The sequence below is a fragment of the Triticum urartu genome, chromosome 5A (genome assembly GCF_056163025.1).
Source record: "Triticum urartu cultivar PI428250 chromosome 5A, HENAU_Tu73, whole genome shotgun sequence".
NCBI classification, from domain to species: Eukaryota; Viridiplantae; Streptophyta; class Magnoliopsida; order Poales; family Poaceae; genus Triticum; species Triticum urartu.
In genome coordinates this window covers 470,308,409-470,326,294 of record NC_141877.1, presented here as the reverse complement: position 1 = coordinate 470,326,294, position 17,886 = coordinate 470,308,409, and the positions used below count along the sequence as shown (strand labels likewise).

Sequence of the window (17,886 nt, the reverse complement as noted above, 5' to 3'; positions counted from 1 at the left end):
GGTCCCGAACTGTGCGTCTAGGCGGATGGTAACAGGAGACAAGGGACACGATGTTTTTACCCAGGTTCGGGCCCTCTCGATGGAGGTAAAACCCTACTCCTGCTTGATTAATATTGATGATATGGGTAGTACAAGAGTAGATCTACCACGAGATCAAGGAGGCTAAACCCTAGAAGCTAGCCTATGGTATGATTGTTGTGTCCTACGGACTAAAACCCTCCGGTTTATATAGACACCGGAGAGTTCTAGGGTTATACAGAGTCGGTTACAATAGTAGGAGATCTACATATCCGTATCGTCAAGCTTGCCTTCCACGCCAAGGAAAGTCCCATCCGAACATGGGACGAAGTCTTAAATCTTGTATCTTCATAGTTTTGGAGTCCGGCCAATCATGATAGTTCGGCTATCCGGACACCCCCTAGTCTAGGACTCCCTCACCAAGCTTGCCTTCCACGCCAAGGAAAGTCCCATCCGGACACGGGACGAAGTCTTCAAGCTTGTATCTTCATAGTCCAGTTGTCCGGCCAAAGGCTATAGTCCGGCCATCCGGACACCCCCTAATCCAGGACTCCCTCATTGCCACTCCCAGGAAGAAGCCCAAAGCTGGACCCAAGCCTGAAACTGAGTGCTTCTACTGCAAAGGGACTGGTCACTGGAAGCGGAATTGCCCCAAATACTTGGCAGATAAGAAGGATGGCAAAGTAAGCAAAGGTATATTTGATATACATGTTATTGATGTGTACCTTACTAATGCTCGTAGCAGCGCCTGGGTATTTGATACTGGTTTAGTTGCTCATATTTGTAACTCGAAACAAGAGCTGCGGAATAAATGAAGATTGGCTAAGGACAAGGTTATGATGCACGTCGGAAATGGTTCCAAGGTCGATGTGATCGCCGTCGGCACGCTACCTCTACATCTACCTTCGGGATTAGTTTTAGACCTGAGTAATTGTTATTTGGTGCCAGTGTTGAGTATGAACATTATATCTGGATCTTGTTTAGTGCTAAACGGTTATTCATTTAAATCAAAGAATAATGGTTGTTCTATTTATATGAGTAATATCTTTTATGGTCATGCACCCTTGAAGAGTGGTCTATTCTTGTTAAATCTTGATTATAGTGATACACATATACATAATATTGATGCCAAAAGATGCAAAGTTGATAATGATAGTGCAACATATTTGTGGCACTGCCGTTTTGGTCATATTGGTGTAAAGTGCATGAAGAAACTCCATGCAGATGGACTTTTGGAATCACTTGATTATGAATCATTTGATACTTGCGAACCGTGCCTCATGGGAAAGATGACAAAAACTCTATTATCCGGAACAATGGAGCGAGCTAATGACTTATTGGAAATAATACATATCGATGTATGCGGTCTAATGAGTGTTGAGGCACGCGGCGGGTATCATTATTTTCTAACCTTCACAGATGATTTGAGTAGGTATGAGTATATCTACTTAATGAAACACAAGTCTGAAACATTTGAAAAGTTCAAAGAATTTCATAATGGAGTGGAGAGTCATCGTAACAAGAAAATAAAGTTTCTACGATCTGATCGCGGAGGCGAATATTTGAGTTACAAGTTTGGCCTTCATTTAGAACAATGTGGAATTGTTTCACAATTAACGCCACCTAGAACACCACAACGTAATGGTGTGTCCGAACATCGTAACAATACTTTATTGGATATGGTGCGTTCTATGATGTCTCTTATTGATTTTTACCACTATCGTTTTGGGGTTATGCATTAGAGACAGACGCATTCACGTTAAATAGGGCACCATCTAAATCCGTTGAGACGACACCGTATGAACTGTGGTTTGGCAAGAAACCTAAGTTGTCATTTCTTAAAGTTTGGGGTTGCGTCACTTATCTCAAAAGGCTTCAGCCTAATAAGCTCGAACCCAAATCGGAGAAGTGCGTATTCATAGGATATCCTAAGGAAACAATTGGGTACACCTTCTACCACAGATCCGAAGGCAAAATCTTTGTTGCCAAGAATGGAACCTTTCTAGAGAAGGAGTTTCTCTCGAAAGAAGTGAGTGGGAGAAAAGTAGAACTTGATGAGGTAATCGTACCTTCTCTCGAATTGGAAAGTATCACACCAGGGAAATCCGTTCCTGTGATGACTACACCAACTTGAGAGGAAGCAAATGATAATGACCATGAAACTTCAGATCAAGTTGCTACTGAACCTCATAGGTCAACCAAAGCACGATCCGCACCAGAGTGGTACGGTAATCCTGTCCTAGAGGTCATGTTACTAGACCAAGGCGAACCTATGAACAATGAAGAAGCTATGATGAGCCCATATTCCGACAGATGGCTTGAGGCCATGAAATCTGAGATAGGATCCTTGTATGAGAACAAAGTATGGACTTTGGTGGATTTGCCCGATGATCAGCAAGCCATTGAGAATAAATGGATCTTGAAGAAGAAGACAGACGCTGATGGTAATGTCACCATCTACAAAGCTCGACTTTTTGTGAACGGTTTTTGACAAGTTTAGGGGGTTGACTACGATGAGACTTTCTCACCCGTAGAGATGCTTAAGTCTGTCTGAATCATGTTAGCAATTGCCGCATTTTATGATTATGAAAACATGCAAATGGACGCCAAAACTGCATTTATTAATGAATTTCTTAAAGAAGAGTTGTATATGATGCAACCAGAAGGTTTTGTTGATCCTGAAGGTGCTAACAAAGTGTGCAAGCTCCAGTGATCCATCTATGGAATGGTGCAAGCTCTAGTGATCCTAAAGGTGCTAACAAATTGTGCAAGCTCTAGTGAACCATCAATGGCTAATCAAACGTTGTTCGGTAGAATCCCCATCAATGCAACCGGAAGCAGTTGCTTCATAATCACGTGATAGTCATGAGACTTTAGGTTCTGGAACTTTTTCTCTGGGATATTTATTATTCCCTTTATATTGGACGAGAAGCCATACGGGACCTTCATACTGAGCAGGCATTCAAAGAATATTTCCTTCTCTTCTTTGGTAAGAGCGTAGCTAGCAGGACCTTCATACTGCTTTGGATGCATGTCGCCTTTTTCATGCACACGTTGCTAGTCCTCCCGTGCCTCCGGTGTATCTTCTGTCTTCCCATACATGCCTAAAAAGCCTAGCATGGGTGCGCGTGCCTCTAGGTCTTTCCAATAGGGTAGGTCCTAAAATATAGATTTCTTCTTCCACATGGGTGTGCGTCCCTCAGCGTCATTCAGAACAGATTATCCGCCAGGACCCTTTTCCAAATATTACATGTAAATCATTGACCATAGCAAGTATGTGATCACCAGTACGGAGGGCGGGCTTCTTCCGGTGATCCGCCTCACCTTTGAAATGCTTGCCTTTCTTTCGACATTGATGGTTGGTCAGAAGAAATCGACGATGTCCCAGGTACACATTCTTCCTGCATTTCTCCAAATATATACTTTTGGTGTCATCTAAGCAGTGCGTGCATACGGGGTATCCCTTGTTTGTCTGTCTTGAAAGGTTACTTAGAGCAGGCCAATCATTGATGGTTACAAACAGCAATGCGTGTAGGTCAAATTCCTGCTATTTGTGCTCATCCCACACACGTACACCTTTTACATTCCACAACTGTAAAATTTCTTTAACTAATGGCCTTAGGTACACATCGATGTCGTTACCGGATTGCTTAGGGCCTTGGATGAGCAATGGCGTCATAATGAACTTCCGCTTCATGCACAACCAAGGAGGAAGGTTATAGATACATAGAGTCATGGGCCAGGTGCTATGATTGTTGCTCTGCTCCCCAAAAGGATTAATGCCATCTACGCTTAACCCAAACCATACGTTCCTTGCGTCACCTGCAAAGTCCCCCCACCTTCTCTCGATTTTTCTCCACTGCGACCCGTCAGCGGGTGCTCTCAACTTCCCGTCTTTCTTATGGTCTTCTTTGTGCCATCGCATCAACTTGGCATGCTCTTTGTTTTTTAACAGACGTTTCAACTGTGGTATTATAGGAGCATGCCACATGACCTTGGTAGGAACCCTCTTCCTGGGGTGCTCGCCCTCAACATCACCAGGGTCATCTCGACTGATCTTATACCGCAATGCACCGCATAACGGGCATGTGTTCAAATCCTCGTACGCACCGCGGTAGAGGATACAATCATTAGGGCATGCATGTATCTTCTGCACCTCCAATCCTATAGGGCATAGAACCTTCTTTGCTTCGTACGTACTGTCGGGCAATTCGTTATCCTTTGGAATCTTCTTCTTCATTATTTTCAGTAGCTTCACAAATCCATTGTCAGATACACAATTGTCTGCCTTCCATTGCAGCAGTTCCAGAGTGGTACCAAGCTTTGTGTTGTCATCGTCGCAATTTGGGTACAACCCTTTTTTGTGATACTCTAACATGTGATCGAACTTCAACTTCTCCCTTCACTTTGGCATTGTCTCTTTGCATCAACAATGACCCGGCAAAGATCATCATCGGGCACATCATCTGGTTCCTCTTGATCTTCAGCTTCCCCCGTTGCAGCATCACCGTATTCGGGGGGCGGATAGTTGTCATCATCCTCTTCTTCTTCGTTGTCTTCCATCATAACCCCTCTTTTTCCATGCTTGGTCCAAACATTATAGTGTGGCATGAAACCCTTCTCAAGCAGGTGGATGTGAAGGGTTTTCGAGTTAGAGTAAGACTTCGTATTCCCACAAATAGGGCATGGACAACACATAAAATCATTCTGCTTGTTTGCCTCAGCCACTTCGAGAAAATTATGCAGGCCCTTAATGTACTCGGAGGTGCGTCTGTCACCGTACATCCATTGTCAGTTCATCTGTGTGCATTTAAGTGTGTCAAAAACCATTACAGAAAATCATGAATAGAGAAGTGACCAAATTAATAGAAGTTCATCATCACATTAAAACCAAACTACAGTAGTGATCAAATGTTATTACTGAAAAAATAAATACATAAAGTTCATACATAGTTCTCATTGAACAACATATAGCTCTCTAGAGCATGTAAAACATACACTGAAACTATGTAAAACATTTAAATGCAACAACAAATGCGATCATAATCAAAACTAAGGTAACAATTGATCCAACGGCATAATGATACCAAGCCTCAATATGAATGGCATATTCTCTAATCTTTCTAATCTTCAAGTGCATTGCATCCATCTTGATCTTGTGATCATCGACGACATCCGCAACATGCAATCCAATTCCATCTTCTCCTCCTCAATTTTTTTCAAATTTTTCTTCAAGTAATTGTTTTCTTTTTCAAATAAATTTAACCTCTCGACAAGAGGGTCGGCTGGGAATTTCCGGTTCACATACCTTCTAGATAAAAACATCTATGTCACGTTGGTCGGCATAATTGTCATAAACACTAAATGAAACAAATAGTTATAAAAGATAATATACCACATCCGAATCATAGACAGGACGAGGGCCGACGGGGGCGGATACCAAAACCATGGCACTATATAATAACAAACAATAATAAGAGTAAGAAAATTATACAAGTATCTATCTAAATCATACAAGTAAGATTTTTTAGAAAGAAGATAAGAACAAGAGGCTCACCACGGTGGTGCCGGCGACAAGATCGGCGCGGGCGATCGATGGCGGTGAGGACGGGGACAGGACAGGACGGACCGCCAAACCTAGACAAATCTTGAGGAAAATGGAGCTTGGAGGTCGAGCTTGGAGAGGAGAAAGCTTAACTGTGGCTCGGGCATTTCATCGAACACCTCATGTGCATAGGAGTTGAGAGCTAGAGCAACACACACCTGTGACGCCCCCGATTCAATCGTACACTAATCATGCACGCAAACGTGTACGATCAAGATCAGGGACTCACGGGAAGATATCACAACACAACTTTAAAAACATAAATAAGTCATACAAGCGTCATAATACAAGCCAGGGGCCTCGAGGGCTCGAATACAAGTGCTCGATCATAGACGAGTCAGCGGAAGCAACAATATCTGAGTACAGACATAAGTTAAACAAGTTTGCCTTGAGAAGGATAGCACAAACAGGGATACAGATCGAAAGAGTCGCAGGCCTCTTGCCTGGGATCCTCCTAAACTACTCCTGGTCATCGTCAGCGGGCTGCACGTAGTAGTAGGCACCTCCAGCGTAGTAGGAGTCGTCGTCGACGGTGGCGTCTGGCTCCTGGACTCCAGCATCTGGTTGTGACAACCAGAAAGAAAGGAAAGGGGGGAAAAGGGGGGAGAAAGCAACCGTGAGTACTCATCCAAAGTACTCGCAAGCAAGGATCTACACACCTCTCCCACATGGCTGGCCAAAAAACAAAGAACTGAGTGGGCAGAGGCAGGGGTATATATAGGCTTCTCTTTAGTCCCGGTTTGTGGCTAAAACCGGGACTAAAGGACAACCTTTGTTCCCGGTTCCAGCCACCAACCGGGACTAAAGGTGCTGGGCTAGGAGCGAGGCCCATTGGTTCTGGTTCGTGTCTGGAACCGAGACCAAAAGGGTCAGACGAACCAGAACCAATGGCCCCCGAGGCCCGGCCGGCGCCCTGGCCTCACGAACCAGGACTGACGCACCCTTTGGTCCCGATTCATGAGTGAACCGGGATTAATGCCCTTATCCTGGCCTTAACCAAAGCCCTGTTTTCTACTAGTGGAACGATAATATAATAGCATGGACCAATAAAAAATTATAGATACGTTGAAGTCATATCAGCCGTCTGATACGTCTCCAACGTATCTATAATTTATGAAGCATTCAAGCTATTTTATTATCTGTTTTGAATTATTACGGGCTTTATTATACACTTTTATATTACTTTTGGGACTAACCTATTAACCGGAGGCCCAGCCCATATTGTTGTTTTATTGCCTGTTTCAGTATTTCGAAGAAAAGGAATATCAAACGGAGTCCAAACGGAATGAAACCTTCGGCAGCGTGATTTTTAGGAAGAATATGATCAGGGAGACTTGGAGTGCAAGCCAGGGGATCATCGAGGGAGCCACGAGACAGTGGGGCGCGCCCACCCCTCTGGGCGCGCCCTACCCTCTCGTGGGCCCCTCGAGGCTCCCCGACCGACTTCTTTCGCCTATATAAGCCTACGTACCCTAAAAACATCGACGAAGAAGATAGATCAGGAGTTCCACCGCCGCACGCCTCTGTAGCCACCAAAAACCTCTCGGGAGCCCGTTCCGGCACCCTGCCGGAGTGGGAACCCATCACCGGTGGCCATATTCATCATCCCGGCGCTCTCCATGACGAGGAGGGAGTAGTTCACCCTCGGGGCTGAGGGTATGTACCAGTAGCTATGTGTTTGATCTCTCTCTCTCTCTCGTGTTCTCTCTATGGCACGATCTTGATGTATCGCGAGCTTTGCTATTATAGTTGGATCTTATGATTTTTCTCCCCCTCTACTCTCTTGTGATGAGTTGAGTTTTCCCTTTGAAGTTATCTTATCAGATTGAGTCTTTACGGAATTGAGAACACTTGATGCATGTCTTGCCGTGTTTATCTATGGTGACAATGGGATATCACGTGCCACTTGATGTATGTTTTGGTGATCAACTTGCGGGTTCCGCCCATGAACCTATGCATAGGGGTTGGCACACGTTTTCGTCTTGACTCTCCGGTAGAAACTTTGGGGCACTCTTTGAAGTACTTCTTTATGGAGAGCATTGGGTTTGCATGGACACACCAAATAGAGAAGATAGATATTGTAAGAGGCATAAGCATTTAGAAACTAAATTGTTACAAGAAAGGCTAGATAAGAGTGCTGAAAAATTATATTTCCTTGGCCATACTTGTGAACTTTGCAATGAAAGTGGTCATTTACATCTCCGATGCAAGTTGTTTCATGATCGAATCGTGTCCAAAATTGTGATGATTTGATTTCCCTTGCCCATTATAATGAACTTAGTTTGCTTATGGGTTATGAAGAAATGAATCGTTTAATTAAGCACCTTCCAGAATTTGCCCGTTATAAACTTCTTGATTTTGATCTAGAAACGATTTATATGTTTTGTGCGGAGAATTGCATTGAAAATCCTTATATTGCCAATTACCTAAAGAAAACAAAGCAAATAGAATATGATGAGAATACTAATGAAAGGGAAGAGACTTCCCAATATCCTCCTATTATTTCTTATGATGAATCAGGTAATGAGGAGGAGCTTTCTATTCACTAGTGCAGAACCGGGGCTTTAGTGCCGGTTCGTAATGGCCTTTAGTGCCGGTTTGCCAACCGGCACTAAAGAGTGGGGACTAAAGGCCCCCCCTTTAGTACCGGTTCGTCATGAACCGACGCTAAAGTGCCAAGCCCGGGCTGCGCGTAGGCCATTAGTACCGGTTGGTAACACCAACCGGTACTAAATATTTGGGGGGGGTTGATTTATTTTCCATTCAATTTTTTTTGTTTGATGGTATTTCACGATACTACAAATTGTACACATTATGCATATATATAAATAGATTTTCTCGTACGTAGAACCGCATATATATATATATATCATCGAATGTCTCACAAACCAACACCATTAATTATTCACACATACACATGTATATACATATACAATTTCTCCTACATATGTTGCCTTTGGTGCCTCCGGAGCACGATGACAAGTGGTTCATGGGGGCGGTAGCGGGTAATAGTATTCTCCTTTGGGATCTATGACCTGGTCGAGCAAAAATCCGGCTATTTCCTCTTGAAGTGCTAGTATGCGGTCCGATGGTAGGAGCTTATCCCGCACCGATCTGAACTGTTAAGAAGGAGATCAGTATGCATGTGTGTTAGTTGTGTGACTAGATATCGATAATGGTGTGAATAGTGTTCTGACAAACGTAGCCAGTCCTGTCTATCAGATCTGCTCCTTTCGCACGTCATCATGCGAATGTTCTCGCAAACGTAGAATGCACACAGATCATTCCCCGGCGCCTGCTTCAGGGGCTTTACGAGAATGGAATTGAATCAGATAATGATTAATCAAGCATGATAATTAATTAATGATATTGAAACAAGAATTAAAGAGATGGTAGCTAGCTAGTACTACTTAATTACTTACCTTGGGTCGATGCCAAAACAACTTCTTTGGCCACTTGCCTGGAGTCACCTTGATGAACTTTGCCCATGCCCTGCCCGCCGGCAAAGAAAATTAATAAAGGGGTTATTAAATAGTTCATATCAGGAAATGACGAACTAATAATTAATAGGCCAAGATATAGTTAATAATGATTGAAATTACCTGTTGACTATCCCCTTCACGATGGTGTAGTCTGTATCTTCTTTAGTTAGTGAGTCTAGTAATTCAACTTTTCCTTCCTCAACTTTAATGTCTAACAAGACCCAGTGCCAACTGCATACGCACACGTTTGCATGTCTTAATTAAGCGGGCATGTGCATAAAATTAATCAACTACCGTAAACCGTATACACTTAATCATTAACATCTAGTTAGCTAGTAAGCAAAAACAGAATTTGTAGTACAAGAGAGTGTGACTCACGGGAAGTTGTAAGGAAGTAGTATATCTTCATTGCTATTGAGGCGCTTCAAGAACTCTAGCATGCTTTCCTCTACAGCATTTTGACAACATTTAATCTGCCATATGTCCTCATTAATGGTATTTGGGTCAATGAACCCAACGCCATAGCGTCCAGCTTTTTTCATTTCATACATCTTCATCCTGCATATAATACCACAGAAAAAGAATATAGTGAGGATAATTACATGTAATGATTGATCAAAATTATCACTACATAACTAGCTTGAGACTTAAATTACAGAAAGAAATCACTTACAGACAATAGCAACTGACGATAGACTTGTCGATTGCGTCTTGATTGTATAACTGAAATAGTTCTGGATACTCAATGGCCAGAGCTTTCTCATGGTAATAATGCTCATGCTTGACATTCACCATGAGGGACTCTCGATTGGAATTCTTGGTAATGTTCATGTACCATTGATGCAATTGATACATTCTCGTTGGGAGGTCCTTGACCTTGTCTGGATGGACCAAAGGTAGGCCCCAGACATATTTCCATGCTATTTCCGATTCTCTAAGCGTAGGCATGGGCTCGATTTCGAGGAGTTGTCCAACAGAGATATTGAGCATTTGAGCCTGCATTATATGATCCTCCGTTATTACCACGTCGCCATGCTGGGGAACGCTAACGGTTTGCCCACAATAATATTAGGCGCGTGTACTACTCCTCTCATGTGTTGTTGGCACAACAAGCGGGGGGATCGCTTGCGCCGCCTGTTCTCCCAACTGGGGAACGGTTTTCCCGCATTTTTTGCCAGCTGCTTGTTGGCTCGAGCTCGAGCTCGCTTCCTTCTTTAGCCGTTCTCGATGTAGTTTCCTGATTTGGCGCTCATAGTCCGAGTCAACAAGCTTGGGAGCTGGTTCTCTAGCCATACGAATGAAGTGGTCAATTACTTTCTCAGGCACTTTCTCCTTTGGCAGCGGTGCCGGTTTCGGTCCAAAATGGGCGTCCACTTGGGCTTGCACTATGGCTGTGTTTTGCTCCTTAGTCATGTCGTAAGGCCTCTGAGGAAGAGGAGCGAGGCCTGGACCATATTTATATCGCTTGTCTCCGCCTATACTTCCTGAACTACCTCGACTCGTACCACTACGCACCAAAGCTGTGGCATGTCTCTTTTGCGATTGCTGAGACGGCGGAGACGGCTGACGTGGAGTTGGACCAGGAGAGGTGTCCTGACGATGTGCCGGACTTGAAGCAGGAGGTGTGGCCTGACACGGTGCCAGATTTGAAACCGGAGAAGTGGCATGATGTTGTGCCGGACTTGAAACCGGAGGAGTCAGCTCACGCGTTCGGGGACTTGGAGGAGGTGGCGGACTTCGAGGAGGAGTCGTCTCATGCGTTCGTGGACTTGGAGGAGCGGGAGTCTGCTGACTCGTTGGCGGACTTCGAGGAGGAGTCGGTAGACGACGCGGTGTCGGTGGACTTCGAAAGATGATGCAATCCTTTCTCCATAGGATGATACGATGTATGGCCTCTCCCAGTGTGCGCTCGTCTTCACCTCCAGGAATGTCAAGCGTTAGCCCTGAATATGGGTCCACCACTTCATCAACCATGACACGAGCATAGCCCTCTGGAATCGGGATGCAATGGTAGGTTGCTTCGGGGGTAACTGGAAAAGCAACGCTGTCCGCCACCTTCGTTAATATATCTTCAATAAACAAACATGTGATGATCACCATGATGCATGCTTATATAAATATACCTCGCCGGTAGTCTTTGTTATTTGAAGATCAGCATTGTCTGTGTCATCACAAACATTGTCTGTGTCATCATAATCATAGTTCATGACTTCATCAGCTCGGTCGTCGAGATCGAATATCTTTTCATCACCCTCTCCGGTATTGTTCAGATATTGGGAGCCGTCATCTGCTTCATTCAGATCATCTAGCCTGTGAGGGCTGCGTATGATGTCGAACAATTCCTCTTCTCTCTCTCTGCCGGTATTGTCCGCCATAGCTTTTACTTTACTAATACAGAAGAAATATAAAACAATTTAGTATTCAAATTACAATGCATGGATGCAATTAATCAATAAGTAAAAATTGAATCTCGAATACATCGTCTCGAATATATAATCTCGAATACATCATCGTCTTAATATATATAATCTCGAATACATCGTCTCGAATATTATATATCGAATACATCACTGGCTAGGTACCTAATAAAGATCGAGTACTACAGAAGAATCTAGGGCGCCACTCGCGGTTCCTGGGGCGCGGGCGGTGCACACCCAAAGAGAAGGAACCATCACAGGATCATATCTCCGGTCATCTGCCCAAAGAACCCGCCAAGTAGTGGAGAACCTGACGTCGTCCATAGCAGCCATGTAGCGATGGACGTGATCATCTTCCTCCCTGACACGGCGACGCACCACCTCCGGCGGGGCCGGCTGCCTCTGCACCGAATGTGGCCCACGCGAACGCCACCAAAGAAGATCAGGGTCGACGACGGGACCCGAGGTCGGGTTCCTCACCAAGCGGCGCGCCCCTCCAGGTAGCACCTCCCAGTGCCAGCCCGGCGGAGCCCAGTCCCGGGCATATCATTGAGAACAAATACTATATGCCTGCAAAAAGTAACATTTTTTAAATGATTGGATTGTGATAACTAAAATTCTATATATATGCAAATTCTAACAATTTGACATTAATCTAATTCATCTAACTAAAACTAATTCTAAAATTTCCTGATTATATAACTAACATTTCCATAACAATTCTAATATTTATATAACTAAAAAACAGAAAAATTGCTAACATTTCTATAAATATTTCTATAACTAAAAAACAGAAAACATTTATAACATTTCTAATATTTATATAACTAAAAACAGAATAATTTCTAACATTTCTATAACTAAAAAACAGAAAAAATTTATAACAAACAAACTAGTGTGTGTGTGTGTGTAGTGTGTGTGTAGTGTGTGTGTGTGCGTGTGTGTGTGTAGTGTGTGTGTGTGTGTGGACATGGCGGCCGGGGCGAGCTCACCGGCGAGGCGACGATGGGGCGGCGACGACGGGGCGACGGAACGGGGCGGCGACGACGGGGCGACGGGACGGGGCGGGGCGTGGCGATGGGGACGACGGGGACGACGGGGACGGGGATGGCCGGGGCGGCGACGTCGACGGGGGCGGCGACGAGGGGCGGGGACGGCCGGGGTCGGCGACGAGGGGCGGCGGCGGCGATGTCGACGGGGACGACGTCGATCGGGGCAGGGCGGCGCGACGGAGGGAGGAACAGAGGGAAGAAACAGAGGGAAACTGAATTTTTTTCCAGTGTTGTATATATAGGATGGACCTTTAGTACCGGTTGGAGCCACCAACCGGTACTAAAGGTCTGTTTTGGCCAGGCCAAGCGGCGGGAAGCGCACCCCCTTTAGTACCGGGTGGTGGCTCCAACCGGTACTAAAGGGGGGGGGTCTTTAGTACCGGTTGGAGCCATGACCCGGTACTAAAGGGGGTGCGCTGGCTCCAGGCGGTGCACAAGTTTAGTCCCACCTCGCTAGCCGAGGTGCTACGGCACTGGTTTATAAGCCCCAGTGCGGTAGCTCTCTCGAGCTCCTCTCCTAAGCAGGCCTACTGGGCCTACCTGTCCTCTTCCACCCAGTGGGCCTACTGGGCCTTTGCGGGCCTGCATCCTGGCCCAACAAAAGGTTGTGTTCCTAGTCGTATACAGGCTGCTTTGGCCCAGTAGGCGGGCTTTTTTTTCTTAATTTTTTTCGCTTTATTTATTTTTGTTTTATTTATTTTTGAGTTGTTTTTTGCTGTATTTAGAGTTTCTTTGTGAATATTTTTGCTTTAGGTACAAAAAATTACAAACTTTCTGTTAGTGCCGGTAGTTTTCAAATTTGAATAGTTTAAATTTTGAATTATTTGAAATTTGTGTGAATCACTAGTTTGTGAATAACTTAACTTTGAAAAAAGTTTTTTTAGTGATTCTTTTTTAATATTGGTGTGTTTTATCATTATATTCAATTTGGTAATGCTTAGGTTATTTAAAAAATGAAATGCCTTTGTAACAGTTCAGTTTTCGTCGGAAACCCTGATACTTCGAAAGAGATTGTCCATTTTGTACACGAAGTGCATCCAGTTTTTGCCGTAACCCTCTCTACTTTTTTGCACATGCTATTTGTATGAAATTATGATACCATGCCAACTTTCAACCTTTTCTGAGTTCATTTGAAATGCTTTTCAATTTCAGGGTCATTTAGCTGGAAAAAAAATCAGTAAATGCATGAAAAGAATTTGTTTGCACATAAAATTTCTTCGCGTTTCAAATGCCAAAACACATAACTACCCTAACTATTATAGACATTCCCTCCTGGGTGTGAAACACAGAATAAAGTGATGATAGTGAAGCCGATCACATCCCAAATCTTTGGGTGTGAAACTTTTTCTTCGCGTGTGTCCCTTTGCGCCGTAGCCATGGAAAATCTTCATCATTTAACTGGATTCTCGGGTCAATATTCACTGTGAATGGAGCAATTTCATCAAACTTTTCATAATCTTCTGACATGTCTGTCTTGTCATCCACTCCCACGATGTTTCTTTTTCCTGAAAGAACTATGTGGCGCTTTGGCTCGTCGTATGATCCATTCGCTTCCTTATCTTTTCTTTTTCTCGGCCTGGTAGACATGTCTTTCACATAAAAAACCTGCGCCACATCATTGGCTAGGACGAATGGTTCGTCTGCATACGCAAGATTGTTGAGATCCACTGTTGTTATTCCGTACTGCGGGTCTTCCGTTACCCCGCCTCGTGTCATATTGACCCATTTGCACCGAAACAAAGGGACCTTCAAATCACCTGATCCATAGTTAAGTTCCCATATGTCCTTTATGTAACCATAATATGTTTCCTTTCCCGTGTTGGTTGTTGCATCAAAGCGGACACCGCTATTTTGGTTGGTGCTCTTCTTATCTTGGGCGATCGTGTAAAATGTATTCCCATTTATCTGGTACCCTTTGAAAGTCATTATATTCGAAGATGGTAACTGGGACAGCGAGTACAGGTCATTTTGAATATCGCCATCATTCAGGGCACGTTTCTGCAACCAATTGGTGAAAGTCCTCGTTTGTTCACGTGTAATCCAGTCGTCAGACTTCTTCGGGTGTTTGGACTATAGAAAATTCTTGTGTTCCTCCATATACGGAGCCACCAAGGCAGAATTCTGTAGAACTGTGTAGTGTGCTTCAGTGAGAGAATGCCCGTCCATACATATTATTTGATGCCCTCCTAGCGTGCCTTTTCCTTCCAGTCTGCCCTTATGCCGCGATTCAGGAACACCAATCAGCTTAAGGTCAGGAATGAAGTCAATACAAAACTCAATGACCTCCTCATTTTCATGGCCCTTCGAGATGCTTCCTTCTGGCCTAGCACGGTTATGAACATATTTCTTCAAGACTCCCATGAACCTTTCAAAGGGGAACATATTGTGTAGAAATACAGGACCCAAAACGTTAATCTCTTCGCAAAGGTGAATTAGGATGTGCGTCATGATGTTGAAGAAGGATGGTGGGAACACCAACTCGAAACTGACAAGAAATTGCACCAAATCATTCTGTAACCTTGGTATGATTTCTGGATCGATTACCTTCTAAGAGATTGCATTGAGGAATGCACATAGCTTCACAATGGCTAATCGAACATTTTCCGGTAGAAGCCCCCTCAGTGCAACCGGAAGGAGTTGCGTCATAATCACGTGGCAGTCATGAGACTTTAGGTTTTGGAACTTTTTCTCTGCCATATTTATTATTCCCTTTATATTCGACGAGAAGCCAGACGGTACCTTCATGCTGAGCAGGCATTCGAAGAAGATTTCCTTCTCTTCTTTGGTAAGAGCGTAGCTGGCCTGACCCTGATGTATGATGTCTTTTCTGTGCATATGTTGTTGGTCCTCCCGTGCCTCTGGTGTATCTTTTGTCTTCCCATACACGCCCAAAAAGCCAAGCAGGGTCACGCAAAGATTCTTCATGACGTGCATCACGTCGATTGCGGAGCGGACCTCTAGGTCTTTCCAATATGGCAGGTCCCAAAATATAGATTTCTTCTTCCACATGGGTGCGCGTTCGTCAGCGTCCTTCGGAACAGGTTGTCCGCCAGGACCCTTTCCAAAGATTACCTTCAAATCCTTGACCATATCATGTACATCAGCACCAGTACGGTGGTGAGGCTTCGTCCGGTGATCCGCCTCACCTTTGAAATGCTTGCCTTTCTTTCTTACGGGATGCCTTGTCGGAAGAAATCGACGATGTCCCAGGTACACATTCTTCCTACAACTATCCAAATATATACTGTCGGTATCATCCAAATAGTGCGTGCATCCACGGTATCCCTTGTTTGTCTGTCCTGAAAGGTTACTGAGAGCAGGCCAATCATTGATGGTCACGAACAGTAACGTCTTTAGGTCAAATTCTTCCTGTTCATGCTCATCCCACGCACGTACACCTGTTCCATTCCACAGCTGTAATAGTTCTTCAACTAATGGCCTTAGGTACACATCAATGTCATTGCCGGGTTGCTTAGGGCCTTGGATGAGCACTGGCATCATAATGAACTTCCACTTCATGCACAACCAAGGAGGAAGGTTATACAAACATAGAGTCACAGGCCACGTGCTATGGTTGCTGCTCTGCTCCCCAAAAGGATTAATGCCATCTGCGCTTAGACCAAACCATACGTTCCTTGGGTCACCTGCAAACTCCTCCCAGTACTTTCTCTCGATTTTTCTCCACTGCGAACTGTCAGCGGGTACTCTCAACTTTCCGTCTTTCTTACGGTCTTCTGCGTGCCACCGCATCGCCTTCGCATGCTCTTTGTTTTGGAACAAACGTTTCAACCGTGGTATTATAGGAGCATACCACATCACCTTGGCAGGAATCTTCTTCCTGGGGCGCTCGCCCTCGACATCACCAGGGTCATCACGACTGATCTTATAACGCAATGCACCACATACCAGGCAAGCGTTCAAATCCTCGTACTCACCACGGTAGAGGATGCAGTCATTAGGGCATGCACGTATCTTTTGCACCTCTAACCCTAGAGGGCAGACAGCCTTCTTTGCTTCATACGTACTCTCGGGCAATTCGTTGTCCTTTGGAAGCATATTCTTTATCATTACCAGCAACTTTCCAAATCCCTTGTCAGATACACCATTCTCTGCCTTCCATTGCAGCAATTCAAGTGTGGTGCCCAACTTTTTTTTGTCAGTTTCGCAATTCAGGTACAACAATTTCTTGTGATCCTCTAACATGCGTTGCAACTTCGTCCTCTCCAGATCACTTGCGCAGTTTCTCTTTGCATCAGCAATGGCCCGACCTAGATCATCAGCGGGCTCATCTGATGCCTCTTCTTCATCTTCTTCCTGCATTGCCGGCTCAGCTTCTTCCCCCATTGTTGTATCATCGTATTCAGGGAACCCATGGCTAGGATAGCCGTCGTCGTCCTCTTCTTCTTCATTGTCTTCCATCATAACCCCTATTTCTCCGTGCTTGGTCCAAACATTGTAGTGGGGCATGAAACCGGACTTAAATAGGTGGACGTGAATGGTTTTTGACGTAGAGTAACTGTGACCATTCTTATAGCCAGCACATGGACAAGGCATAAAACCATCTGCCCGCTTGTTTGCCTCAGCGGCCCGCAGAAAAGTATGCACGCCATTAATGAACTCGGGAGAGCATCGGTCATCATACATCCATTGTCGGCTCATCTTCATTACACAACACCGAATAGACCAAATTAATACAAGTTCATACATAAAGTTCATACATAAATTTCATATACAACACTTAATTAAATGCAACATACAAATAACTCTCTAGCTAAAGAATTTAAATGCAACAACAAATGCGATGAAGATCGCAACTAGGGTAACAATTGATCCAACAGCATAATGATACCAAGCCACACTATCAATGGCATATTTTCTAATCTTTCTAATCTTCAACCTCATTTTCTCCATCTTGATCTTGTGATCATCAACGACATCGGCAAGATGCAACTCCAATTCCATCTTCTCCCCCTCAATTCTTTTCAATTTTTCTTTCAAATACTCGTTTTCTCTTTCAACTAAATTTAACCTCTCGACAATAGGGTCGGTTGGAATTTTCGGTTCACATACCTCCTAGATAAAAATATCTATGTCAACTTGATGGGAATAATTTGTCATAAACACAAAATGCAACAACTAGTTTTAGAAGAGAATATACCACATCCGAATCATAACAAGGACGAGGGCCGACGGGGACGGATATCAAAACCATGGCACTATGTATAACAAACAACGTACGGGTCAGATAATTATATGAGTAACTATATATCCAAATCACACAAACATCAATTTGGTAATGTAAAACATTCATG

General features: G+C 44.2%; 1 pseudogene; it reads right to left on the bottom strand.

The window, feature by feature from the left end:
• Positions 1-13,888: 13,888 nt before the first annotated feature.
• Positions 13,889-17,233, bottom strand: LOC125556297 (uncharacterized; annotated as a pseudogene).
• Positions 17,234-17,886: the final 653 nt, after the last annotated feature.